Here is a 27,474-nt window from a genome sequence, read left to right as displayed (position 1 = left end):
AGTTTCTAGCAGAAGACTTGTTTACCATTCTAGCAACATGCGTATGGCTGATGACTATCGTGACTTGCTCAAACAAAATGGATAATATACCCAGTTGCACATTATTCAATACAACTTCATTCGTCCCTGGGGGTGATTAAGGGTTTACGTTTGAAAACAATCCCGTTATATTTACTTACCTCTTCCAGTAGGTGGGTGACAGCCTCGATGTCATGGTACGTCTTAGTGACCTGGCCCACTCTCTCTGAACACAGCACTGTAGGGGGGAGATGGGGAATGGAGGGAGAAAAGAAAAATACCTGGTTAATATACAGTTCACTGGAAAGTAGGAGAGGGCCATTGGACAGTGAATTATTCGGACAGTATAGAGACAGTAACTTTCTGGTTAGAGACTTAATTGGTCACGGGAGCTAAGATCATTCCTGGCGTACACGGACTACACCATTCAGCTCATTTGACCACGAGATCGGGAAATAAAACTTTGGACAGGTAAAAGCTAACTGCCCGGGGGACCAGGTCATCATTGTCCCGCAACCATGTCCTCTCTTATCCCCTCACTTCCTGTGAATGACTCACGGTCAACAGCAGTTGAAAGGCAACAGACCCGGGGCGCTGGCCACAACATTACCACGTAGCCAAGTCAGTCAGAGCTTATCCTCTTAGCCTGATCCTCATTACAGGGATAAGACCCATCTCGCTCTTCCCCTCTGATAGAAATACACCTCAGCACAAGCTGCTGTAGGACACTGTAATGAGGACAGTTGACCCCCAGTAGGACGTTAGGCTGGATGTCTATGGCAGTGATTCTAGAGCGGTCTGGTTCTAAACAGGTCAGTTAGATTACTGGTTGGTGAACGGACACTGCGACCCTGTTCAGAACTGATGGGTGGGTGAATAGTGTTCAACCTGTTTGGAAGCCGAGCCATCATGGAGTTACAGTTGATGTTTTGTTCATCATAGTAACCATTCCGGTGACCTAAAGAAGTGGGACCCATGGTTTCTGTGCAAGGCCTCATCTCCATATAATCCAAACATATGTTTCTATCCCGACCAGCCGGGACTATTTTCATCAGCATACATCCTGCAGACGTAGTCTCAGGTCCATGCAGTAACATACCCCTATGTTCAAATCAGCCACTCAGACCCCCCTTTGATCAAAAACCTGGCTGGCGCCAAGGAGATTGTACAATAGATTCAAATAATTAAAGTGAGGGGCAGCATTTGGCTGAAAACGGGGTGACTGTGTAACAGTATCCGTGAGCCAATTATCTAATGGAATGAAATGGTCCTGGGCCGGATCTACTGTATGCCTACAGTCATTAATCCTTTCAACCCTTTAACAAAATAGTGTGTGTCCTTGTTCAGAGGTGATGGGGGGGGGGGGGTCTGCAGCGTGGAAAAAAAGAGATTTAGGGAGAGAAATAGAGAAGGAGAGAAACAGAGAATGAAATAAAAAGGAGAAAGGGGGAAAGAAAGAGTGAGAGAGAGAAAGAGAAATAACATCTTGTTCTAGGATACTGAGACCGGTCCACAGAAGAGAGTTGGATCCAACGGCTTCCCGCAGCACTGGGCACGGGCACTAGCAGACTGCAGCTACAGTGCCAACTTAACCCCTGCAGACAGACAGATCTGCTACTTATGCACCAAAAGAAGTGCCAATACATTGCAGTAAAAGTATCAATGGTAGAGCAGAGCAAGAGTGTCCAGTTTTCAATAACTAACTGGGATGGGCTAACTGCTAATGTTCCCATCTGGAATTATAATTAAAATAGCTTCCTCCATAGAACAAAAAGGCACATTGTCTAATACGGCTAGGCCTACTTCAATTAAAGTAGCTTCCTAGAACAAAGACTCATTATAAAATCAGGTCACTACAATTGGCTCTATCCATGTAACAATTCCTAATTGTACTATTATCAAAATAGCTTTTGTTCTATGGGTGAATCTAACAAACTAACTGGCTAACGTCCTGAAAATCCGACGGTTGCATGGTAATTTACTGGGAGTACATACCTATGCTAATGCTAAATCCCCATTTAGCTTCCCCAATAGCTTCTCAATCTTTATAAGCTGAAGTTATCCTTTTTGGAAATCAGGCTAAAAATAAAACATTATAGACTGGACTACTTTCCAGACAAGAAAAAGGTATTTAAATACAGACACACTGCAGACAGAATATTGCGTTGGACTATCGAGAAGAACTAATGCTGAATTTGTATCAAGCTGTCAACTTATTTTCTTTTTTTCACAGTGCAAAGCTTGATCGATTTCTTTGGAAAGAAAATGTTTCTAGAATGATGACATCGGAGAGGACTATCCCTTTAAAAGCTATGCCACAGTACAGTACAGTTGACTGTGTGTGCAATACATAAAAAGGCTTACTATATTGCCGTCTAAGACCCCGCTACAGATGGTCTCATGGGGGCTCTTAGCTGACTGTACCCTAACCAAGACGGTTGAGAGTAGATCCTGTACAGTACATAGCAGCCTACGGAATTAACAGGGATCCATAGGGATCAAACCCACAAGCTCAACTCTGTCCTCTGTCAGTCTTCTCGCATCCCTACAGACATTATCATAAGCCTTTCTACCGATCTTCTTGGAACGCCCATTCTGAGGTATTAGGCTACTAATACAAGGCAGGCCATTGTACCTGCACGTGACATCACAATACCTCCATCTTCCTGCCCTGATCCGTTTTGCTGTGTGGTGCAGGGGTCAGGGAGAAAGAGACAGCCAATACACCAATAGGGTCATTGAGGCCTACTATGTGCTTTAAGGCAGAATGGCAGTAAAGAGCCAGTGAATCTCAAGATTGAACTTGGGTCTATAAACAATAAATGCCCAATTGACTATTTGGTATGAAATATTAGTCTGAGACAAATATATCCAGCCTCTAGCGTTACATAATTTATGATTACAGCATTAGCCTAGTTAATTCCATGTAATACTAAATGATGACAAGGGAGATAATAAATCATAATTTGTGCCATAAACTGCACCCAGGTTCAAGTTTCTGCCCGTCTGTGGTGTAGGCAGCCCAGATAACATCATCGTCAAATCATCAAATCCTTTGCGTCAAATCCCTTGAGTAGCAGTGCCTACAGATTACAGCTGTACTGTATTTGTGTAATGAAATATTATAATTCGTCCAATTTTATTTAGCCATCGTGTAAGAGTCATCTATAGCCAGAGATTTTCTAGAAAAGTCTGTTCGTTTTCTGGGTCTGTGCCAGCATCTATGCCAGTGTCGCAGTACACTGACAGAAAAGGTGCCAGCCAGCCAGCACGCTGCCCGTTCAGACAAAGGGCCAAATGGAGGCTGAAAAGAAAGACATTCTCTAGCTGAAATAGGTTGCTTCTTAGCAACTATATATCTGTGTGTCAAAGCAGTGTGCCACTTTAATCTGCAAGTTAAACCCTTGATAGGGTACAATCATTTCTGATTTACATTGCAAAGAATCAATCTAGAATATTCTGAGGTAGAATGAATAATCTGCCGTATTCTTATTTCATATACTCAGTATTATACTATAGTAGTATCACTATTATACACTCGGTGGCCCGATTATTTGGTATACCCATCTAGTACTGAGTCGGACCCCCTTTGCCTCCAGAACAGCCTGAATTATTTGGGGCATGGACATGTTGCTCAATTGGTATCAACGGACCTAACGTGCACCAGGAAAACCTTCCCCACACCATTACACCACCAGCCTGTACCGTTGACACCAGGCAGGATGAGTTATTCTTGTTTTTGCCTGAACGGAATGGAACCCGATGTGGTCGTCTGCTGCAATAGCCCATCCCCGACAAGGACCGACGAGTTGTGTGTTCCAAGATACTGGAACCGGCGCGCCTGGCACCGACGATCATACCACGCTCAAAGTGGCTTAGGTCACTCGTTTTGCCCATTCTAACATTCAATCAAACAGTAACTGAATGTCTCGATGCCTGCTTTATATAGCAAGCCACGGCCACGTGACTCACTGTCTGTAGGAGAGAACCATTTTCGTGAATGGGGGGTGTACCTAATAAACGGGCCACTCACTGAGTGTATATTATACTGTAACCCAGCATATGGAGTATTGCTAGAGGTACTGAGTGAAGACAATTAACTAGGATGTGAATCTAGGGCATCATCATGATACCTGCCACATTGAAGGACCATAACAAAACAGCATGGTTGGGACCAGCTTATCATTTCACCAATTTAGGGTTTGAATTGAAAATTCTATTAAATGCCCACTGAAACAATTATGGACAATTACCCAATTCAAACATGAGGGGTCGGTTCAATTTCTTAATTCAATGTAGTTAAGATGATATGATAGATCCCACCTTTACGAAACATCGTTCTCATCAGGGCAAATGGACAGTACGAGAACATCCCCACTGAGCAAAAACTGGTTGAGTCAACGTTTTCCCCCGCAATTCCAACCGCAAACAAATCTATGTGATGACATTGAATCAACGTGGAAAATGAATTAGATTTGCAAAAAGTCATCAGCGTAAAGGGCATTTAGACACCCAACCTTTAACATAAATCCAATAACGTGAAATGTCGTCATTCTCATTTCACGTTGAATTCACGTTAGTTAACAACTCAACCAAAGGCAAATCAAAACTAGACGTTGAACTGACATCTGTGCCCAGTGGGTAGCCAGTATCTCCATGTTTTTGACCTTCATATTGAGTCCTAAAAGTCCACACAAATCTTTTCCAGCCAGTCTGTCTCCTGCAGCCCAAAGTCAATGACACTCAAAAGGCACAGAGACAATACACCACAGAAAACACAGCAGCTGCTGACGGAAAACACACAAACTGCTGCTAAGAACACACACTGTGGCTCAGTGACCTTCACACTCAATGGGGAGAACTGCAAGCTCAGTCCGTGTTCACTGGAGGTAAGTTATACACTTGGCATGTGTGACTTCAATGACTCAAAAGTAGAGACACAGATCAGGCTTTCGGATATTCATATACACACACGTGTGCAGCCAGTCAATAACCTAACCACGTGTTAGTGTACGTGAATGAAATCACAGCAGAACGAACCATTCATACAACAACGAATCCATGCATAAGCACCTTCCCAGCCATACCATCACTCACTTAGCTTGACTGTAAGCTGCACAGACGCGACAGTACGTTTACAGCGCAGCAACGCTGCCAACAAGACAGATGTATGGCTGCAGAATCACCCTGATCGCCTGCAACTCCCCCCCCCCCCCCCCTCTCTCAACCTCCTCCATTGCTCCCTCGATCCTTGCTCCTCTCTTCAGTCCCTCTCTTCTCTCTGTCCGTCTCTCATCCTCCCTTTACTCCCTCACCTTGCATCAGTTCCCTGCACAGACTCTCTTTGCTGTGTGGCTTTCCTCCCTCCTCCACCTCCTCTTCTTCTTCCTCCTCCTCCTGGCTCCCGTGGCCACTCTCCTTCTCTTCCTCCTCCTCGGAAGCAGAGGAACTCCACACCTCCATGGTGACCGGACAGAAGCCCTCTTCCATCCCTCCTTCTGTTATATTTCTCTATTTATTCTTGTTCTTCTGTTCCCTGCTTCAGCTCTACGCCCGTCCCAATAAACCGATGCTCTGTTGCGTGTCCAAAACAGTATCCTCCTCTGTGTGTCCCTGTGACTGTGTGGGCGTGTGTTACGTGTGTGAGAGGAGACTGAGCTGTCCTTAGTATTAATACGTAATCCCTCTGACTGGGAGGTCCATCTGTCGTTACCCTCCTGTTTATATCAACCTGGCCACACTGGACTGTGGGAGCACAGAAAGAGGAGGAGGGGTGTCGGAGGTAGCTTGAGACCAAAACAACGCATAAAAGCTCAAATAGATCATACCTAACTTTGCCTAAGAACTATACATATAGAAATGCAAGGCTTTAATATAAAACTCAATTCCAATTATAATCTGGTTTAGCAAGAGAATGCACTTAGTCCCTGCACCCCCGTGAAGCAGAGTAAGATGGTACGTTCCCAGCTAAGGCCATGACTGTTGTCTCCCTGCACACATAATATTGGTGCAGACTGAGCCACACCCCCTTCTGGAGGGAGAGGAACACTGACACTGTACACACAGACTGAGATTGTAAAACGACTGTTGATGTTTGTGTGGACTGTTGCTGTTTGTGTGGAGAGAGGGGAGGTGTCGGAGAGGGAAAGTGATATATGAATTGATGTCAAGCTGGGTTTTCAGCAGGGCCTCTCGATTTACTCTTTAGTGTATTAGCACTGCACAATCCTCACATGCACAGTAAAATAATGCAAACACAATAGTTCCTCAATCCTCAATGCAAATACACTTGATGAATTTATACACATGAACAGCGAACGTACAAACTGGAGAGATGCCCATTGTTTTCATGTTTTCCATTTAATGGTCTGTATTGACGGAGTTCAAATAAAGTTATCCCAAAGTACAGGCTGCTTATTTCACATCAACTGATACGTGTCAAAACAATATATCAGATATATGCCAGGTATGCTTTATTGACATATAACAACATAGTATAGAGAAAAACACACCCCTGAAGTCTAGCCTTCATCACCACCATCATCATCATCACTTCATCCACCCAGTGCCCCCTCCCTGTTGCTACCCTGGCACGCAAGTGGCCTCTCCAAATCAAATATTAACCTCCCCTTCATAAATGTTTCACCCGCAGACAGCTTCCTTCTGGTCGAGTGCGGCAGGCAAGGGGCGGCTGGGACACAACTTTCACCGTCTCCCCCTTCTCTTTTCCTTCCTCTCTTTACGCCCCCCCGTCCCGTTTCATCCCTCCATCCACGTCGCGTTCCTACCAGGGTTGTTTAGCGAGCGCCCCAACGCAACGCATTAGCCGGCCAGGACAAAACGGAGGCTGCCAGCTCCCTGAAAATACCAGCCCAGCCCATCCAATACAATTGGACTTCCTTAGCCTTCCAAACCTAGCCGATTAATTCCGTTAACAGAAACAGGTCGCTGCTACAATAGGATTTGTTGAGTCACAGTATTAGAAAGACAATGGAAAGTTAGATGAAGCTAGGGCCAAGATGGCTAAAGAAGGCCACAGTACAGAATACACAGTGTCAGCCCCTTTGTCTCCAATAAAAAGTGCAGCAACACAAAGCTCATTAAAACGTGTGTAGTAGTAAAGTTGGGTAACATTTCCCTCACAACATCTATCTCAAACCTGAGGTTTTTGCAAAGGCATGACATAACAGATACCATAAGCACTAAGCAGTCATACTTAGCTGACTAAATTGACACAGTCATGACTATTGCCAACCTAGCCATTGTTTTGTTTTTTCATCCAATATTTAAAACATCCAATATACTCGCAGTGAAGCCGCTCAACAACCACATCACATTAGTCAATTAACAGACTCCCATCCAGAGCGACACACCACATCACATTAGTCAATTAACAGACTCCCATCCAGAGCGACACACCACATCACATTAGTCAATTAACAGACTCCCATCCAGAGCGACACACCACATCACATTAGTCAATTAACAGACTCCCATCCAGAGCGACACACCACATCACATTAGTCAATTAACAGACTCCCATCCAGAGCGACACACCACATCACATTAGTCAATTAACAGACTCCCATCCAGAGCGACACACCACATCACATTAGTCAATTAACAGACTCCCATCCAGAATTAACAGACTCCCATCCAGAGCGACACACCACATCACATTAGTCAATTAACAGACTCCCATCCAGAGCGACACACCACATCACATTAGTCAATTAACAGACTCCCATCCAGAGCGACACACCACATCACATTAGTCAATTAACAGACTCCCATCCAGAGCGACACACCACATCACATTAGTCAATTAACAGACTCCCATCCAGAGCGACACACCACATCATTAGTCACATTAGTCAATTAACAGACTCCCATCTCCCATCACAGAATTAACAGACTCCCATCCAGAGACACACCACATCACATTAGTCAATTAACAGACTCCCATCCAGAGCGACACACCACATCACATTAGTCAATTAACAGACTCCCATCCAGAGCGACACACCACATCACATTAGTCAATTAACAGACTCCCATCCAGAGCTCCCATCACACCACATCACATTAGTCAATTAACAGACTCCCATCCAGAGCGACATCCAGAGTCAATTAACAGACTCCCATCCAGAGCGACACACCACATCACATTAGTCAATTAACAGACTCCCATCCAGAGCGACACACCACATCACATTAGTCAATTAACAGACTCCCATCCAGAGCGACACACAGAAGCAACCAGGGTCAACGCCCTGCTCAAGGGCACGTCGACAGATCTCCCACAAGATCAAAAACGGGGACCTGAACCAGCGATCCGTCAGCCACCCCCCACACACACACACACACACAGTTCCCCAAGTGCTGCCCCTCAACCATCCGAGACCCCCCACACACTCCACTCCAGCCTAGCCATTGTTAGTGTGCATAAAAATAGCACTGCAAGCAACCTGACAATCTTATATTGACATAAAATGATGTCACTTATGTAATACCATGCTAATAACAGTGGAAGGATCAAGAAAAGTGTTACCAAGAGCTGCTATACTAATTCAAGGACAAATCCGTTCTGCCTCCGCAGATATGGACAAAAACACAAGTTCCTAATCAATATTGACACAAGAAACCACTTTGCACTGATATCACTTCCTTTGCAATCAACCAATGGAAAGAACACACCCCCTTAGAGGTCAATGGCCAAATAGTTTTATGGGCGCCTGTGGTTTACGTGGAATCACAGTCAGAGCAAAACAACACCGTAAGCTCGGTATCACTGATCAGATAAAGAGCGATTGAGCCAGTGTAAAGCACACTACAAAGTGATCCCATAGCTAGATACGCATTGATCAACAACGACATATGAAGAGTGGAATCAGTCCCGTTCTGCTCTTTGAAGTGGTCAGCCGTCCAGCGCAACCGCAAAACACAAAGGTTGCATCCGAACCCCCCACACTCCCTGTCTAGTGCCCTACTTTTGAACAGAGCCCGGGTCAAAAGTAGTGCACTACACAGGGAATAGGATGCCATTTCAGATGCATCCAGAGATATGGGTTGTTTGTCATAGGGGTTAGCTTCCTTTACTTCCATGGGCACCCACCCATATCCATGCCAGTTATGTTAAGACTGTAAGCTGAACCGGTATTTCTACGCAACGGAGCCAGATACAAAGGACTACTTACTAATACGTCTGTAACTGGAATGAAGTTGAATCGCTTAAAAAAGGATGACAGAGATGGAGAGAGAGGCGGGGAAAAAAATAAGTCAGGAGACAGAAGGTGCATGAAAGAGCAGGAAATAACAGAGAAAAGGGAGTAAGAGAAACACACTGAATTGCTATAAAAGGAGACTAGCTAGAGGAGGGTAGAAAGTGAGAGACGCAGTGAATGGGTCAACCCACAGATGGCACAGGGAGCAAAAGCAGGAGGGAGGGAACAGACTTAGATCAGAACAGGTGTGCACCAAGGTAGATTGCCAGAAGAAGGACAACCAAATAAGAGATGTACAGAGGTTTAGGGCACGTGCCGCGGGCTAAGAAGCTAATGTCAACACGGGACCAGCTTTAAGGCACAGCTGTGTGTCGGCCGACTGGCTGTGTACCAGTCTGACCTGTGCTCTGCAAAGAAGACGGAGTGAAAGGAGGGTACAGCCTATCCTGCCTTATGAAGGAGTAAGCCATTCAATCCTATGGGGACATTGCGACTCTGGCACTGACTGTACCCCCAGTCCAAAGCAGCTTGAATGAAAGGAGAGTACAGCCTATCCTGCTTTATGGGGGATTATTCTCACTATCTTATTGGAATCTGGCAACCCTAGTATCCCTGGCACTGTTCCCCCAGTTACGATCACCTTGAATGAAAGGAGAGTAGTCTATCCTGCTTTATGAGAGATTATTCTCACTATCTTATTGGAATCTGGCAACCCTAGTGTCCCTGGCAGTGTACCCCCAGTTACGATCACCTTGAATGAAAGGAGAGTAGTCTATCCTGCTTTATGGGGGATTATTCTCACTATCTTATTGGAATCGTGATGATCTCGCCATCACGGTTGACAACTCCATTGTGTCCTCCTCCCAGAGCGCTAAGAACCTTGGCGTGATCCTGGACAACACCCTGTCGTTCTCAACTAACATCAAGGCGGTGGCCCGTTCCTGTAGGTTCATGCTCTACAACATCCGCAGAGTACGACCCTGCCTCACACAGGAAGCGGCGCAGGTCCTAATCCAGGCACTTGTCATCTCCCGTCTGGATTACTGCAACTCGCTGTTGGCTGGGCTCCCTGCCTGTGCCATTAAACCCCTACAACTCATCCAGAACGCCGCAGCCCGTCTGGTGTTCAACCTTCCCAAGTTCTCTCACGTCACCCCGCTCCTCCGCTCTCTCCACTGGCTTCCAGTTGAAGCTCGCATCCGCTACAAGACCATGGTGCTTGCCTACGGAGCTGTGAGGGGAACGGCACCTCAGTACCTCCAGGCTCTGATCAGGCCCTACACCCAAACAAGGGCACTGCATTCATCCACCTCTGGCCTGCTCGCCTCCCTACCACTGAGGAAGTACAGTTCCCGCTCAGCCCAGTCAAAACTGTTCGCTGCTCTGGCCCCCCAATGGTGGAACAAACTCCCTCACGACGCCAGGACAGCGGAGTCAATCACCACCTTCCGGAGACACCTGAAACCCCACCTCTTTAAGGAATACCTAGGATAGGATAAAGTAATCCCTCTCACCCCCCTTAAAAGATTTAGATGCACTACTGTTCCACTGGATGTCATAAGGTGAATGCACCAATTTGTAAGTCGCTCTGGATAAGAGCGTCTGCTAAATGACTTAAATGTAAATGTAATGAATCTGGCAACCCTAGTATCCCTGGCAGTGTACCCCCAGTTACGATTGGCTTGAGTGAAGGAGAGTAGTCTATCCTGCTTTATGGGGGATTATTCTCACTATTTTATTGGAATCTGGCAACCCTAGTATCCCTGGCAGTGTACCCCCAGTTACGATCACCTTGAATGAAAGGAGAGTAGTCTATCCTGCTTTATGGGGGATTATTCTCACTATCTTATTGGAATCTGGCAACCCTAGTATCCCTGGCAGTGTACCCCCAGTTACGATCACCTTGAATGAAAGGAGAGTAGTCTATCCTGCTTTATGGGGGATTATTCTCACTATCTTATTGGAATCTGGCAACCCTAGTATCCCTGGCAGTGTACCCCCAGTTACGATTGGCTTGAGTGAAGGAGAGTACAGTCTATCCTGTCTTACATTCAATCTTATGGGAACCTACATGGCAACGTACCCCTAGTCACGATCGGCTTGAGCGTAGGGCCGGGACAAAACCTGTCTCGCGATACTCGTTAGTATCTAGTATCTTGGCAAGGAAACAAAACACAGAGCGGATTTAACTTATTTAGGAAAACAGTCCTAATGTTGGAAACAAACATCATTATGGTGTCATCCAGAGTCACATGTATTTATTTTCCAAGCTATAGCACAATATTTTACATACAGCAGGTTTTTAAATATTGCAATACTGGTATCGTCCCAGCTCTACTTTAGTGAAAGGACGGTATAGCCTATCCTGCCTAATGGGGGAGTTAGCCATGGAATCCTATGGAAACCTGGCAACCCTAGTACTGCACTGATGAGGTCAGAAGTTGAAAATGTTTAACTAACACTAAAGGTTAACACCAATTCAGACTTCTGTGCCAATGTGAAACGAATGTCAACACGTGAAATCCGGTCGCTGTGCCCAACTCAAGCTCTGTATGCTTTCCTAATAACATAGCCCGCATCAGATACAAGAAAATGCCATATTTGATGATATCATAATGTCAGACAAGACTGGCATATCGCCTGTTTAGCCGGCGCCCACTTGTTTTGTTTTGCAAATGCATGGCAACGTATATTTTTATCTATTCAACCTTTATGTCACCAGGCTGTCTCATTGAGGTAAAACCTGGGCAAAATGTTCAACCAATCTTAAACGCCCGTCTCTATTTGAGACCTCTGACTTTCACACTAATTAATAACCTCTTCGGGGTGTCTCTCTAAAGATTACACCAAAGGCCACAAATACACACAGCAAACCCAATCTCTGCGCGTTCAACCTGTCACCTATCTTACACCTCTCTGCTCTCGACTACGTTAACAAAGATATCTTTCAAATGTGCACTACTGGTGGGTGGCTAAGACGACCAAGTCCTACACAGTGACGAGAGTACGGTCACTGCCGCCGCGACGTCTGAAGAGCAGTCAGTGCTCGGGGCCAAGCCCTTTGTGAAAGGCTACTGTTAAAGTCAGTTCAGAACCTGAGGTGCAGAAGGAAACTGATTACAGCTAAGAGGCTAATCGGTTTATTGGCATTTGGCATCTGTGGCCCCAAGCATCAAGGGAAGGGATGTGGCTAGAGGATTTGACACCTCCCCTAAAGTCACCAGAGGGAGGAGGGCGAGGAGCTTCTGTTAGCTCCTCTACTAAACAGACCATACATACATGTGTGTACTATTGTACTGTACTGATAAATGGAGATTCGGATATTATAGTGTCCCGTTAAGGTGATTATGACAAGTGGAGTAGCATTGTAACAGTCGGCAGCATGATCATGTTCAGTGTTGGATTTGGGTAAACTCAGTGTTTGTTACGTTAGATTGAGGGATACAGTATGCAGGCTTCCATGTACCGAACCAATTGTTTCTCCATAGAATCAGACGATCTGGTGACTATGATCAATTTCACCCATATCTGTCTCCAGCTCATATTTGAGCATTTACCTTTTATAACATTACCCCATTAAAACAATCACAATATTATTGCAAAAACATTCACAAATCTCATTAGATTTGTTTTTCCACATCTACGTAGGAGAGTCAAGCGAAAACACTTTGTTGAAAGGACAATTGAAACAGATATCATCTTCAGACAGACCTTAACTCGGGATTCTGCGTCAGACCGATAGGAAGAACGTTCACCTCAGATTTAGAGTTTCTTGATAAACTAGCAGGAGTTTACCATGGTTGTTATATACGGTACTTCCTGTTGGCAACGTGCCGCCAACCAAGCCCTTTGGACCCATTCCACCCCATCCAACTCCAATAATTTAGTCACCGCTCCTGTGTGGTTCTATTATGAGTGTGCTTTTCAAGTGTGACTTAAACACACCAGGATAAATTGGTACAATATCAGATATATTATTGCGGGACATATTGCTACATTCACAATCAATGTCTTCACTTGTGGACACTACTAATTCATTTCTCTGTGTTGAGACGTCTTATTTCTCCCAATTGTGTTTGTCTCACAGGCAAGGAGTCAGACCACAAGCTCTTCAGATCCACACCATATGGATGACCTGATAATGGCAAAAGAGAGAGAGATTATCCCATCATTGTTGTACTATAAAGCCTAGTGATTAAAGGATATGTGTAATCTGTGTACAAGTTTCCATTGACCAATTCCAAAGCATATGTGAGGGGTCAATTCACAGTAGGACTTTAAGATGGAATTGCTGTATGCTAAAACATTGACGATAAAACACTAGTGGGCTGTTCAATTCCGGTCCTGGAGGACCGAAACATTTTTTGTTTTTTTGTTTGAACTTGGTAGTTAATTGCACTCACCTGGTGTCCCAGGTCTGAATTAGTCCCTAATTAGAAAGAGAGGGCGCAAAACAGAAGTGTTTTCGGCCCTACAGGAATAGCCCTGCGGCATTCATATTCAACCGAGGTCGTGTATTGACTTCATTTTACCAGGTTAGGACACCAGGTTACTTCCGACTAGCTTGGAAAGACAGTACCGTGCATACCGAAGAGCCCTTACTGCTGCTCGATCATCCTATTTTTCTAACTTAATTGAGGAAAATAAGAACAATCCGAAATTCCTTTTTGATACTGTCGCAAAGCTAACTAAAAAGCAGCATTCCCCAAGAGAGGATGACATTCACTTTAGCAGTGATAAATTCATGAACTTCTTTGAGGAAAAGATTATGATTATTAGAAAGCAAATTACGGACTCCTCTTTAAATCTGCGTATTCCTTCAAAGCTCAGTTGTCCTGAGTCTGCACAACTCTCCCAGGACCTAGGATCAAGAGAGACGCTCAAGTGTTTTAGTACTATATCTCTTGACACAATGATGAAAATAATCATGGCCTCTAAACCTTCAAGCTGCATACTGGACCCTATTCCAACTAAACTACTGAAAGAGCTGCTTCCTGTGCTTGGCCCTCCTATGTTGAACATAATAAACGGCTCTCTATCCACCGGATGTGTACCAAACTCACTAAAAGTGGCAGTAATAAAGCCTCTCTTGAAAAAGCCAAACCTTGACCCAGAAAATATAAAAAACTATCGGCCTATATCGAATCTTCCATTCCTCTCAAAAATTTTAGAAAAGGCTGTTGCACAGCAACTTACTGCCTTCCTGAAGACAAACAATGTATACGAAATGCTTCAGTCTGGTTTTAGACCCCATCATAGCACTGAGACGGCACTTGTGAAGGTGGTAAATTACATTTTAATGGCATCGGACCGAGGCTCTGCATCTGTCCTCGTGCTCCTAGACCTTAGTGCTGCTTTTGATACCATCGATCACCACATTCTTTTGGAGAGATTGGAAACCCAAATTGGTCTACACGGACAAGTTCTGGCCTGGTTTAGATCTTATCTGTCGGAAAGATATCAGTTTGTCTCTGTGAATGGTTTGTCCTCTGACAAATCCACTGTAAATTTTGGTGTATGCGGATGACACACAGCTGTACATTTCAATGAAACATGGTGAAGCCCCAAAATGGCCCTTGCTAGAAGCATGTGTATCAGACATAAGGAAGTGGATGGCTGCAAACTTTCTACTTTTAAACTCGGACAAAACAGAGATGCTTGTTCTAGGTCCCAAGAAACAAAGAGATCTTCTGTTGAATCCGACAATTAATCTTAATGGTTGTACAGTCGTCTCAAATAAAACTGTGAAGGACCTCGGCGTTACTCTGGACCCTGATCTCTCTTTTGAAGAACACATCAAGACAATTTCAAGGACAGCTTTTTTCCATCTACGTAACATTGCAAAAATCAGAAACTTTCTGTCCAAAAATGATGCAGAAAAATTCATCCATGCTTTTGTCACTTCTAGGTTAGACTACTGCAATGCTCTACTTTCCGGCTACACGGATAAAGCACTAAATAAACTTCAGTTGGTGCTAAATACGGCTGCTAGAATCGTGACTAGAACCAAAAAATTTGATCATATTACTCCAGTGCTAGCCTCTCTACACTGGCTTCCTGTCAAAGCGAGGGCTGATTTCAAGGTTTTACTGCTAACCTACAAAGCATTACATGGGCTTGCTCCTACCTATCTCTCTGATTTGGTCCTGCCGTACATACCTACACGTACGCTACGTACGGTCACAAGACACAGGCCTCCTAATTGTCCCTAGAATTTCTAAGCAAACAGCTGGAGGCAGGGCTTTCTCCTATAGAGCTCCATTTTTATGGAACGGTCTGCCTACCCATGTCAGAGACGCAAACTCGGTCTCAACCTTTAAGTCTTTACTGAAGACTCATCTCTTCAGTGGGTCATATGATTGAGTGTAGTCTGGCCCAGGAGTGGGAAGGTGAACGGAAAGGCTCTGGAGCAACGAACCGCCCTTGCTGTCTCTGCCTGGCCGGTTCCTCTCTTTCCACTGGGATTCTCTGCCTCTAACCCTATTACAGGAGCTGAGTCACTGGCTTACTGGGGCTCTCTCATGCCGTCCCTGGAAGGGGTGCGTCACCTGAGTGGGTTGATTCACTGATGTGGTCATCCTGTCTGGGTTGGTGCCCCCCCTTGGGTTGTGCCATGGCGGAGATCTTTGAGGGCAATACTCGGCCTTGTCTCAGGATGGTAAGTTGGTGGTTGAAGATATCCCTCTAGTGGTGTGGGGGCTGTGCTTTGGCAAAGTGGGTGGGGTTATATCCTTCCTGTTTGGCCCTGTCCGGGGGTGTCCTCGGATGGGGCCACAGTGTCTCCTGACCCCTCCTGTCTCAGCCTCCAGTATTTATGCGCAGTAGTTTGTGTCGGGGGGCTAGGGTCAGTTTGTTATATCTGGAGTACTTCTCCTGTCCTATTCGGTGTCCTGTGTGAATCTAAGTGTGCGTTCTCTAATTCTCTCCTTCTCTCTTTCTTTCTCTCTCTCGGAGGACCTGAGCCCTAGGACCATGCCCCAGGACTACCTGACATGATGACTCCTTGCTGTCCCCAGTCCACCTGGACGTGCTGCTGCTCCAGTTTCAACTGTTCTGCCTTATTATTATTATTCGACCATGCTGGTCATTTATGAACATTTTAACATCTTGGCCATGATCTGTTATAATCTCCACCCGGCACAGCCAGAAGAGGACTGGCCACCCCACATAGCCTGGTTCCTCTCTAGGTTTCTTCCTAGGTTTTGGCCTTTCTAGGGAGTTTTTCCTAGCCACCGTGCTTCTACACCTGCATTGCTTGCTGTTTGGGGTTTTAGGCTGGGTTTCTGTACAGCACTTTGAGATATCAGCTGATGTACAAAGGGCTATATAAATAAATTTGATTTGATTTAGATAAGAGGACAGCATGTTCTCAACCCTGAAATATAAGACACGCCTCCAAAGAGGTACATGCAATAGCTTTGGGAGTAGGTAGCCCTGGTGCTGAATGGCGCAGGTACAGTACATCAAGTTGAGTATTTTTAAGCATCAGTTCCCGTAAGGGCTGAAAGTAGAACTAATTTCTTCCCGGTATGGGACCTCCTATATGTGCATGCATTTGCATTTGTCCCCCAAAAATGTATGGGCCTAAACATAGAATTAAATATAGAATCCCAATCAATTTAAAATGATCTTTGTGGGCCGAGTCATAAAGATTTGTAATTTAACTTGAAAAATGTACGACCTTTTATTGTGGCATAAACACAACCAGTCATGATGTTTTGATCTGATTGTCAAACAATGACTTCAAAGCTGGGCTGGAGGAAGAAATCATAAAGCCACGGGACTATTTTGTATTTTTTTACGAGGCATAAAAACTAAACAGTATGTTATGGTGTTGTCGGGTGCATTTTTCTGACATGGTTTTAGGTCCACTTGTAAAAATCTATGCCAAGGCACATTGTAAAAAATGGTTTGCCTCTTGGGCTTCCAACAGGGTTCGGCCCAGCACCTGACTCACACAATTGTCCAGTAACATTGATTTATTATGCAGTTTAAAAAAAAGTTGATTAAGCAGTTAACCAATCAAGACAGGACCCCCCCTGTTACCCACATGGGCCCCCTACCTCCTTCTCCTCCCCACATCTGACGATTAGCAGAGCAGCAGCAGGCAGTCTACACTCATTGACAGCGGGCTCCTGAGTCCTCCTTTGGTTGGCGGTTGCAGTAAAAACAAAAAGATATACAGTGCATTCGGAAAGTATTCAGACCCCTTGACTTTTTCCACATTTTGTTACGTTACAGCCTTATTCTAAAATTATTTATTTTTAAAAAATCCACTTATCAATCAACACACAATACCCAATTATTTTTCCCTATTTTATACATTGTAGAATAATAGTGAAGACATCAAAACTATGAAATAGCACATATGGAATCATATAGTAACCATACAAACTGTTAAACAAATCTAAATCTATTTCAGATTCTTCAAATAGCCACCCTTTGCCTTGATGACAGCTTTACACAGTCTTGGCATTCTCTCAACCAGCTTCATGAGGTAGTCACCTGGAATGCATTTAAATTAACAGAGGTGCCACCTTAAAGTTCATTTGTGGAATTTCTTTCCTTCTTAATGCGTTTGAGCCAATCAGTCGTGTTGTGACAAGGTAGGGGTGGTATACAAGATAGCCCCATTTGGTAAAATACCAAGTCCATATTATGGCAAGAACAGCTCAAATCAGCAAAGAGAAACGACAGTGTATCATTACTTTAAGACATGAAGGTCAGTCAATATAGAACATTTCAAGAACTTTGAAAGTTTCTTCAAGTGCAGTCGCAAAAACCATCAAGCACTATGATGAAAGTGGCTCTCATGAGGACCGCCACAGCAACGAAAGACCCTAAGTCACCTCTGCTGCAGAGGATAAGTTCATTAGAGTTACCAGCCTCAGAAATTGCAGCCCAAATAAATGCTTCACGGAGTTCAAGTAACAGACACATCTCAACATCAACTGTTCAGAGGAGACTGAGAATCAGGCCTTCCTGGTCGAACTGCTGCAAAGAAACCACTACTAAAGGACACCAATAAGAAGAAGAGACTTGCTTGGGCCAAGAAACAAGAGCAATGGACATTAGACCGGTGGAAATTTGTCCTTTGGTCTATTGTCCAAATTGGAGATTTTTTGTTCCAACCGCCGTGTCTTTGTGAGACGCAGTGTGGGTGAATGCATGATCTCTGCATGTGTATTTCCCATCGTAAAGCATGAAGGAGGTGGTATTATGGTGTGGGGGTGCTTTGTTGGTGACACTGTCTGTGATTTACTTAGTATTCAAGGCACACTTAACCAGCATGGCTACCACAGCATTCTGCAGCGATACACCATCCCATTTGGTTTGGGCTTAGTGGGACTCTCATTTGTTTTTCAACAGGACAATGACCCAACACGCCTCCAGGCTGTGTAAGGGCTATTTTACCAAGAAGGAGAGTGATGGAGTGCTGCATCAGATGACCTGGCCTCCACAATCCCCCGACCTCAAACAAATTGAGATGGTTTGGGATGAGTTGGACCTCAGCGTGAAAGAAAAGCAGCCAACAAGTGCTCAGCATATGTGGGAACTCCTTCAAGACTGTAGGAAAAGCATTCCAGGTGAAGCTGGATGAGAGAATGCCAAGAGTGTGCAAAGCTGTCATCAAGGCAAAGGGTGGCTACTTTGAAGAATCTCAAATATAAAATATATTTTGATTTGTTTTTGGTTATTATTCTACAATGTATAAAATAGTAAAAATAAAGAAAAACCCTTGAATAAGAAGGTGTTCTAAAACTTTTGACCGGTAGTGTATATATCACATTTACATAGTATTCAGACCCTTTACTCAGTACTTTGTTGAAGCACCTTTGGCAGTGATTACAGCCCTGAGTCTTGGGAATGAATGCAACAAGCTTTGCACACCTGTATTTGGGGAGTTTCTCCCATTCTTCTCTGTAGATCCTCTCAGGCTCTGTCAGGTTGGATGGGGAGGGTCACTGCACAGCTATTTTCAGGTCTCTCCAGAGATGTTCTATCGAGTTCAAGTCTTGGCTCTGGCTGGGCCACTGAAGGACATTCAGAGACTTGTCCCGAAGCCAATCCTGCATTGTTTTGGCTGTGTGCTTAGGGTCGTTGTCCTGCTGGAAGGTGAACATTCGCCCCAGTCTGAGGTCCTGAGCACTCTGGAGTAGGTTTTCATCAAGGATCTCTCTGTACTTTGCTCCGTTCATCTTTCCCTCGGTTCTGACTAGTCTTCGAGTCCCCGCTGCTGAAAAACACCCCCACAGCATGATGCTGCCACCCCCATGCTTCACCGTAGAGATGTGCCTGGTTTCCTCCAGAAGTGACGTTTGCCGTTCATCAGACCAGAGAATCGTGTTTCTCATGGTCTGAGAGTCCTAGGTGCCTTATGTCAAACTCCAAGAAGGCTGTCATGTGCCTTTGACTAAGGAGTGACTTCTGTCTGGCCACTCTACCATAAAGGCCTGGTTGGTGGAGTGCTGCAGAGATGGTTGTCCTTGTGGAAGGTTCTCCCAACTCCACAGAGGAACACTGGAGCTCTGTTAGCGTGACCATTGGGTTCTTGGTCACCTGCCTGACCAAGGCCCTTCTCCCCTGATTGCTCAGTTTTGCCGGGCGGCCAGCTCTAGTTAGAGTACTGGTGGTTCCAAACTTCTTCCATTTAAGAATGATGGAGGTCACTGTGTTTTTAGTGACCTTTAATGCTGCAGACATTTTTTGGTACCCTTCCCCAGATCTGTGCCTCGACACAATCCTGTCTCTGAGCTCTACGGACAATTCCTTTGACCTCATGGCTTGATTTTTGCTCTGACATGCACTGTCAAGACCTTGTGCCTTTCCAAATCATGGCCAATCAATTGAATTTACCACAGGTGGACTCCAATCAAGTTGAAGAAACATCTCAAGGATGATAAATGGAAACAGGATGCACCTGAGCTCTATTTTGAGTCTCGTCGCAAAGTGTCTGAAGAATACTTATGTATATAAGGTAAATGTTTTTTGTTTTTTATAAATTTGCAAAAATTTCAAACAACCTTTTTACGCTTTGTCATTATGAGATATTGTGTGTAGATTGATGAGATTTTTTAAAATAAGGCTGTAATGTTACAAAATGTGGAAAGGAGATGTGGTCTGAATACTTTCCGAATGCACTGTATATATTTTAATTTTTGAAATACATTTTTTGTTTTGCCTCTTGGGCCAACCATGGTCCTGGGCCCTGGGGCTTCCGCCCTGGTAAACCCCTGCATTAATCCAGCCCTGCTTCAAAGGACTGTTTTTCTAGGCTACCTGTGAACATTTATCCACTGGTAACATATTTCCAGCTCCAAACAGTGGTGAATTGGAAGAAACATCTGTTACAAGAAACACCAAAAAAGTATAATAACATTTGGCGTTTGTCATTAGCCTGAATTTAAGCGTCCACTGCTGTCCACGTGCGTCTCGGTGTCAGCCACTCATGACTGCCTTGGAAAAATGTCTATGTTTTCGTCAAATCACATCGCAATTTGGAGCGTAGGCTATTCCAGACATTTTCAAGTCCATCCGCAAATATTTCATGCCTCTGACATGTGGTAACGATAAATAATGGTGTAATATAGCCTACAGTTTTCTTGACATTTTATTGAATAGGCTCATGTTCTTACCGGTAAGAAGTACTCCCACTATTTATTTTGCTGGGACACCCTACCGGACCACCTAAAACTCAAGCCAGCGGCTGCACCACATGAGTCAACTCATCATTGTATTTAAGAAGTTGATTCCCACCAATCTAAGTTGGTGAGGTGATTAACTAGTAAAACAGGTGCAGTACATTTGGCACACCAGTACCAGAGTCTTCTCCTGTGTTCGATGCCTAGCGTGGACAGAGTGGTGAACTTACAGAAGTACTTGAGCGTCTCTTCTATCTGATCGTGCGTGAGTCCCAGGGCGACCTCCGGGGGCAGCAGAGGGGTGTGGAGCCAGTCGTCGTGGTCGTAGCCAAACATGCAGTCCGCCCGCAGAGTGTAGTTAGGCAGTCCCTCAGACAGCAGGCTCACTATCTCCACCTCACTGTCGCCACCTGAACAAAGTTCTGACCGTGGAAAAGGAGGGAGGGAGGGAGGTGTATGAGGGTGTGGCAGGGGAGATATGGGAGAACAAAAAGACAGCATTCATCCCATTGGATTGAGCGCTCTGAAATATACAAGTCTCTGCTGCCCCCCTGAGGCACTGACTGGATGACACAGTTCCCACTCACCACATTATAATGCATTACATTAAAAACATGTAATTGAACACTGTTCCTGGATGCAGGATGATAGTCCAATCTAATGTCCCTGCAATGCTTCTAAGAGACCCATCTCCCCACTAGCTTCTAACAAGTGCTGTCCAACATGAAAGTGAATCCATTATCCAATCCCTTATAAACCGTCTACTACATTCATTAACTGTGACCTACCTGTGAGGGTGGACACATCATGGCTTCCCCTATCCACTCTTTCCAGGAGGTCGCACTCCATTTTAAGGCCCTCATATAGGGGCAGGGTCTCTGCATCGAGGCCCCCAGACGCCTCCCCCTGCCCCCCATAAAGGGAGAGGGTCGACAGGGGGTCCAGTGGGGAATGTGGGGGCCAGAAGAAAAGATGAGGAGGAGAGGGAGAGGGATGAGAGTGGGACAGCTTGACTGGGGCCGGGGTGTTCAGGGTGAGGGTGGAGGACTCAGGGCTGGTCCCTGTGAGGGACTGAGGCCCCCTGGTGGATCAGGGAGAAACAGCTGGCTGATCGCACATCTGGTACCAGGGCTGGTCTGAGAGAGGGAGAGTGAGAAAAAAAAAGTGTGAGTGTGGCTTGGTTTCCATCCAATTTGTGACAGATTTTCATGCGAATATTCTAAAATCTGCATGAAAACATGTTCCCAGCAAAGATGTGTTTCCATCAAATTGACTTGTTGCAGATGATAGGTGTGTGATGACGTAATGCACATCAAAATAAATTTTGCAGTTAAGTTCCCATGTACTGAATAAAAAATACCAGTTAAATGAGTTTCCATCGCATTTTCAACTCTATTGATGGGTTTATCACTAAACAAAATTGCGTTAAATAGCGAATGTGGCAACTCTGGTATTGGCACGTGCACTCTAGCCAACACCGCACAGGGCGCAGATACTGTATCTACGACAAAAGGGTAAGATTATTTTTATTTGTGAAACGGAAGTCAAGCATTGATGATCATGTCACCAGAATGAGACCCTTGATATTTATTGGAAAGCTCATTTCTTTTCACTTTCACCACCCTGTGAAGTTCATTATACCTTGTTTAATCTGTAGCCTAATAAACTCCATGCGTGACTCCAAATTTACTTTGACATTGTGGTTATTATATCAATATTTGCATAAAAGCGCTTCAAACGACATTTCGCGCATAATTAATTTTGCAGACACAAAAAGATCCCACCTTGTCTAGTTTATTTTTGGAAAGTTTACTGAAACATTTTCTGTTTCCATCAGTCTTGTCATTACATTTATTTTTTTATCCAACATGTACTTTACTCGCATAAAAAGGTTGGACGAAAACCTGGTTAGAAAGATTCATTCAAACCGACTTTCTTTAATTCATCATCATCATAGTATTTGACGTTTTAGTACGAAATGGCATAACATTAAATGCCGTTTTACGTTTTGAACATGGGAATGCCATCAAATATGAACGTATCAAGAAAACTCTCATCCCTTTACTGAAATGTATTTCACCAGTTTTTCCAGGTGAGATACTGAAATGATGCTCTCGTTTTCTATAACAGCCTGGTGAAAAGACATACAGATATAGGTCAAGTTTAAGATCATTATTTTTGTACTTTAGACACATGAACCACAACTTTACAAGCATATTCATCTTTTTAAAGCCATGTACAGTGTGTCATGCATGCTCCCAATTGTCTCACTAGGCTTGGCCTTTCCCCAGAGATTTTAGGGTCAGAAAGCTAGTTACCCTAGCTACACACAGATCAAGTTACAACCCGGAGCACAACACACCACCTTATGACATTTAAACCAACACCGTTACTAAACAAAGCTTTACGAGGCATAGTAAAAGTACTGTACATTCCAACTAGGACCGTGTGCTAAGGCTAGCTGCAACCTGTATTAGAGTAAATGCTCATTCTTTCTGTTTACGAAAGCAAAGAGAAACAGCTAGCCTTAGCACACGGTCCTAGTTGGAATGTACAGTACTTTTATTATGCCTCACCTAATTTCCTCTTTGAATTACGTCACTAGACAGGCTATTCAGTTACAGAATGATGTCCCTCTTCATAAGGCATATCACTTTCACCTACATGTCCGCCAGGAAATGCTGCGGGCCATCGTTCTGTAACTGAATAGCCTGGCTAGTGACGTAATCCAAAGAGAAAATTAGGTGGGGGGGGGATTCAGGACATTCTAACAATGGGCAGCAAAGTAGCCTTAGTTTATTGATGGAACTCTAAACAATTGTCACATCCAGTTTTGTCATATTGTGGTTGTTAGTGTTTGGATACATCAGACCTCCGCAGTATCAAGGCCAGTAAGTAAAGGACAGTGGATATCATACAATACATTAGCTATGCATTGGAGTCTGAGTCAAGGACATATTATATGAGGACTATTGGGTTAACAAAGCACTGACCGTGCATGTGGGTAGACAAAACATGTGACACGCGCACACACACACACACGCACACACGCAGCTTGCCACACACCCACTCAAGAGACAGATGAGACAGATGAGAATGACAATCTCTCCTCCTCCTTCCTCCCCCTCTCCAACCCCCTTAATTAACTGAGTGTATTGCTCTGGTCACTCCTGCCACATCCATCCGTCCACTCTCGCCACTTACAGCTGTCAGAGGGAGCAGCAGGGTCGTATACATACTCTAGGTCTGGCTTTTACTGTATCCACCCCCCACCACCATGATGCATAATGTCTGGTAGTCCTGTAGCATGTCGTGCTTACTGACTAGAATGACAAGTAGCACTTGTGTTTTCACTAGGATGCAAAATGAGGGTGCGTGGATGCAGTCCAAAATATCATGTTATTATACAATTATAAATGTCTTACTACCACGCCTTAAAGGACAAATAAAAAGATATTGAGGGGAATCAATTGGCATTTGGTAATGGCACACAAACTAACCTGCAGCACACAGTCTCACACACAAAATAAATGGAGCGTGCCCATGCGCACACACACAAACAAAGACACATCATCTCTTTATCTGTCATATTTACATGCTTCCGAGGCCAAGTTGGCAGGCATTGTATTGTCGTCACATTGTGGGTCTATTATCTACCCAGCCAAGCGCAGTCTTGTAATCCCATTTAGAGGGGGTCACCAGTAGGCATGGTTATTGGCCATCTCCCCCTGTCTCTTTCTCTGTGTGGTTGTCGTTGGGCCAGGCAGAATGCCAAGAGAAAGACCCCGTTACGCTGCCCAGTGTGCCCACTGTACAACCCTGGGCTCCACCAGGCCCTCGCTCGCCAGATCAGCCAGCAAATTAACAATCCAGAGAATCCACAGGAGCTGTGAGAAAACAATTGTCCGGTTCCCTAGACAAACACACAGTGGGGTGCGGAAGGCTGGGCCACTAAGGACAAAGCCAAAAACATCCCTGAGGATGTGTTCTGTACAGTACATCCATAAGGATATAATCAAACACGCAGGCTATTTTCTGTGTAGCCTACACAAGTTGCTCTTGAGAAATGTGGGAATGCACAGCAGTATGCTACGTGGTTTAACTCAAACAAGGAAAGTTACTTCAATCTGAATTTCAAGGATCGCAAACTACTTTCCTAATGTAAATGAGAAGTTAAAACGTTACCTTAATGTGTTATAGTTGCAAAGGGCACGTTCATCCAAGATGAGCAGTGCCAAAAGTAAAGGAATAGTAAGTCAGGTATAAGTGTAACTCTCAAACTCTAATGGATGTCATTCTGAGGCTGACTGACCTTCCAGAGGACTCAACGTTGAACTCGTCAATGCCGAGTTGGAAGAGCCCGTCTTAGGTGCTCTTTGGCCGTTCAGAAGGGGTGTGTACGTGTGTGGAGTCACACAGGAACGAGAGAGGAAGGAAGGGCAGACGAGAGTGCTACAGAAAGAAGCGAGGGAGGGCGGGAGGGGTAGAAAACAGACAGTGAGGAGGGACACTTGCAGGGTACAGTACTTAGGAAAGTGGGAAGGGAGGGGGTAGGAAAGAGTGGGCAAACTGAGTTGGAGAGAGAGGGCACAGGAGGGAGGAAAGGGGCCCTTGAGAGAAGGGTACTTAGGAAAAGAGGGAAGAAAGAGATGAATGGGTCACACTCAATTTAGCCTGTCACCACCAGACTGAATAACAAATCAGAATTTGCAAACCGGCTGAGAGGAGAAGCTTGTCAAATGAAAATCTCGCCTCTAATTGGCTGAGGGCCAAGGACTCTGGACCCATGGTCGCCAGGGCAACAGTTTGGTCATGTGACTCTGCCAGTAGGGATTTTATTCAAATGGTAAGTACATAATTATTCAACTTCAAGGTAGAAGCTTGTACTTTATCCACAAACCAGAGAAAAGCTCTGTACTAAAATTGGGCAAGATTTACAAGACCCTTTGCACTAGAGCGAAATCTGCACCCCCCCCCCCCCCTCCCAGACGGAACAGGAAGAGCTAGGACAATCAAAGTCAAACAATATAAGACATCCACATAACAACAAGAAAGAGGAAAGTAAACCTTTAAGATCGCTTTAGTAAATCTAAGCCAGATCACGCCCCACACAAGCTAATATACAATGCATCAGTGATGAAACTTGTTTTCTGAACCCAGACAGGGCTTCCATCCAACAACTTCAGCGTTCTTTCACTGAGGGTGTAACTGACCCCATAACTGGCCTCATTTACTTCAAGTGGTGCCACACTGTCCACTACTATGGTGGCCAGGGAGGGGCAGCGAGGCACTATGGGATAATGAGATCAGATAGATAAATTAGTGCTTGAATGATACCTTCCATTTCATTATTTAACACTACCATGAGATAGCAGCCTATATGGTCTCTCCTGATAGGCTTAAATCAAGGAGCTGACCAGGCCAGCATGCACACTAGATTTAGTTATGGGTGACGAGATAAAGAGCCTTTCTAATGATTGGGGTTCAGGCTAATTATAGTGGCCTCATATAAGAGTGTTGCTCCCATATGGCTGTGTCTAAACTTGACAGTTAATGTAGTTGTTGTATTCTGATCATGGAATTCCGAACACATCACGCGTCTACACCTACATTTAAAATGTGTCCACCATGTGCACATTGTGTCCGGATTCCCTTTTCCGGCACTATATTAAAATGCCAGTATGCATTCTGCAAACGATAGAATAGGCTAAATATGATAATAACACAACAACAACTGATGGCAGTAGCTAACTACTGTAGCTAACTAGCCGGCTAACCTCTGTAGCTAGCCAGCAAGCAAAATGAAATTGCAAAAGGGTTAGCATAACCCTAGCCAAACACAAAATAATTGTTCTAAATATGAACTAGCTGGATAGCATTTATGAGGCCAGAAAATATATTCCACACACGCTAGGAATGTATTTTCTCAGACGTTATAATGAAAATGTGCATCTCGGTCCCAAAACACACATTCTCTGGAGACTCATAGCGGAGTGCTGATGACGTCACCCACTGTGTGCGCTTTTGGTAGCCTGACTGAATCCGGACTGAGGCGAACCCCCCCCCCCCCCCCCCCCCCCCACACACACACACACACACAATGCATCCCTGACCACCTCCTGAAGTTATCAGACCACAATGCATCTAGACCCGTCTTTTCAATACGATCTTCGTATTCTGATAGCAGAAGTTGCATGTAAAGTGTCAAGTGTAGACACGACCATAGAGAGGGGTCCCCCAAAATAGAACAGGTAACATTAGTTCCTACTGGGTAGGCCTTCAAACTAAATTGCGGAAAGATACTGAAAACCCACCAAGAAAAGACAAGAATTAGGCAACACGCTATACTAATAAAAAGCAGGAAATTAACTATTAAAATAGTTGATGGCCTATGATCCAGGAGGAGTAAAAGGCCTGAGTAAGTATGTAAATACTATAAGCATCTCTGGAGCCAAGCAGCCAGACAACATGGGTTGAAGTCGGTGAGGAGTATGGAGACATGTAGCTACTACAGTCTCATTTCAAACAGCTGAGCTAATGCGATGACCTTAGCCACTGTCTCATGTTCAGAGATAAGCTTGCTGTGTTGT

General features: G+C 44.6%; 1 pseudogene; it reads right to left on the bottom strand.

Moving 5' to 3' along the window:
- LOC115103755 (trafficking kinesin-binding protein 1-like) overlaps window positions 1-27,474 on the bottom strand; it is a 44,533-nt pseudogene that overhangs the window by 10,516 nt on the left and 6,543 nt on the right.

Source organism: Oncorhynchus nerka, linkage group LG21 (genome assembly GCF_034236695.1).
Source record: "Oncorhynchus nerka isolate Pitt River linkage group LG21, Oner_Uvic_2.0, whole genome shotgun sequence".
Classification (NCBI taxonomy): Eukaryota; Metazoa; Chordata; class Actinopteri; order Salmoniformes; family Salmonidae; genus Oncorhynchus; species Oncorhynchus nerka.
The sequence above is the reverse complement of the archived record's forward strand: the minus strand, read 5'-3'. Positions and strand labels throughout refer to the sequence as shown.